Source organism: Aptenodytes forsteri, unplaced genomic scaffold, assembly GCF_000699145.1.
Source record: "Aptenodytes forsteri isolate BGI_AS27 unplaced genomic scaffold, ASM69914v1 Scaffold155, whole genome shotgun sequence".
NCBI lineage: Eukaryota > Metazoa > Chordata > Aves > Sphenisciformes > Spheniscidae > Aptenodytes > Aptenodytes forsteri.
Window position 1 is genome coordinate 7,158,869 of NW_008794446.1, and position 2,507 is coordinate 7,161,375.

A 2,507-nucleotide genomic window follows, 5' to 3' on the forward strand; every position below is an offset into this window, starting at 1 on the left:
GTTAAATAAAAAGGAAAGGGCCTTTGGGGGGGGGGGAGGAGGAACGTGTGGCTATGAAGAATTTGCAGTTGTTTCTGCAAGTCCCCAAGGGCACCCCAGCTGGGACAAGGCTCCCTGTGCTTGTTTTTGCCCTTCTTTTCCATGACTCAGCTAAGCACGGCCCATTTAACACCCATGGGCTCAGGATGCTAAAGTGGCAACTTTACAATAGATGGATGTGAGGGCCTCACTTCTCTTCCTGCCTTTAAGCACTTTAATATATTGGCCACCTTCCTCCACCTAATTCCTGACAGCTGCCCAAGCAGGGAACTAGGGCTACTCTAAGAAATACATTGCACTGACATGAACTCTCTGTAAATGGGAAATGTTTATTTTCTCAATGGCGGCAGTGTCTTAGTTCCCAGCCGCTGCAAAGCTGGCAGGGTCTGTGGCTGGTTTCGGCTCGCTGCTCTCAGCCAGCCCAGGGACTGCCCAGACCCAACCCATCGTTCATCTTACACTGGCAGGAGGTCAAGGCCATCCCGCCATCCTGCCTGCGCTGAACTTGTCAGTGACTTGCAGCTGGGCAGGCTGGGAGGTGTAGTATTGTCTTGATGAACAATTGGAGCTGGCTGAAACGTGCGGTCAAGGCAGAGAGGACTTGCTTCGACAAAAATTCCAGTGACTAATAGGGCGTTGGTTAAACACACAGAAATACATGTACGAGAGTGAGCACGCTCACACGGCCAAAATACATGGTGTGCAGGGCAAACGTGCTGCTGGCAGGAGTCTGCAATGGATCACTGCTCATGTGTGGCAAAGCCGGGGTGATTCAAGCCACTCCAAACAAGTGCTGGAAAACCCTTTCTCCTGCCTTGACCACTCACATTTCAGAAAAGAGGCTTGCGAGCAATTTTATGGTACTTTGATTTTATTGAGACAGTTTTCCATACTCTCTTTTGAGGAGCCAGGTATTACAGAGCTCGGAATGTGTGTGGATATTAGAGGGCTCCAAAGGATGCAATGTTTCCTAGAAGTGTTTTAAACCATTTTTTTCTTTGTGTAAATGTGACATTTCTGAAGGCTGCTGTCAGCCACAGAGACAACATGGCAACCTCCCCAAATGAAATATATGAAATGCCTTTTTCTTTGCATGGCACAGAATACATGGAGTGTACCCCAAGCATCCCTCCGGAACTGCTTTAAGGAGCATTTTCAGCTGCAGAAGGAAAAGGAATGCTTGGATGGGAAAAAAAACTGAATCAACAGTGGCTGCTAGAACATAAATCCTCGGGGAAACAGAGCAGTTGGCTGAGAACATACAAGGTCATCTGGGCTGCAAGCTAAACAAGGGGTACTGTAGCGTTATGCCAAAAAGCACTCATGTATGTGAATGCATGCAGTGACCCTTTAGTCTGCACACATTCCTAAAAGTGGTAGCTTCTTAGCTAAGCATCCTTTACTTAGGCTAAAATTGGAGCAGTAAATAAATACCCTTGAAAGTTGTACTGAACACCGGACAAGGTGGAGCCCAGAGGGGTTTGACACGTGTAAGCTGTTCTAACCAGATGCACAGTCCTGCTTCTTCCCTTGCATCTCAAGCACCCTGCTCTGTGGTCCTGCCCCCTCTCTTGTGCTGACATTTCTGCTTGGCTTGCCTTGCAGAGAGCTGGTTCAGGTCACTGGATTATCAGAAGAACAGCCCCAGAATAGTTTCTGAGCGAGCAGTAGCAGCTCACCATCAGGGCAGCTGGTGCCAGTACCAGGCTGAGGAAGGGGTCACCCCCCTTTTAGCAGCAGTTTACAGTTAGATCACCTTCAGTAACGCCTAACTATTCCCAGAGCACTTACCATCACACTGTGAACCTCAACACTGCAGTTTAGGACACAGATGCAGACAAATGCACTTGCACCAGCGGGTGGGTCCTGAGCCGAGGCTGAGGGTGCTGTGGGGCCGTGCCCTTGCTGCTCCCCGCTTGCCTGCAGGTTGGGGCAGGCTGGCCTGCCTTTCCCTGGGCTCCCGCGTTTCCCTGCTGCCCAGGGCAGAATGATTGGGCTCGGTGTGTTTTTTTTCTCAGTTCGAAGCATCTTATCGTGCTCTACAACTACCTGAAAGGAGGTTGTAGCGAGGTGGGTGTCGGTCCCTTCTCCCAAGTAACAAGCGACAGGACCAGAGGAAATGGCCTCAAGTTGCGCCAAGGAAGGTTTAGATTGGACACGAGGAAAAATTTCTTCACTGAAAGAGTGGTTAAACATTGGAACAGGCTGCCCAGGGAAGTGGTTGAGTCACCATCCCTGGAAGTATTTAAAAGACGTGTAGATGAGGCGCTTAGGGAGATGGTTTAGTGGGCATGGTGGTGTTGGGTTGCTGGTTGGACTCGATGATCTTAGAGGTGAGGTGGGTGCGGTCCCTTCTCCCAAGTAACAAGCGACAGGACCAGAGGAAATGGCCTCAATTGCGCCAAGGAAGGTTTAGATTGGACACGAGGAAAAATTTCTTCACTGAAAGAGTGGTTAAACATTGGAAC

The 2,507-nt window shown here is 49.6% G+C and overlaps 1 protein-coding gene across 1 annotated transcript in view; it reads left to right on the plus strand.

Moving 5' to 3' along the window:
* The window catches only part of FLT1 (fms related tyrosine kinase 1), a 101,501-nt gene that overhangs the window by 93,794 nt on the left and 5,200 nt on the right, over positions 1 to 2,507 (plus strand).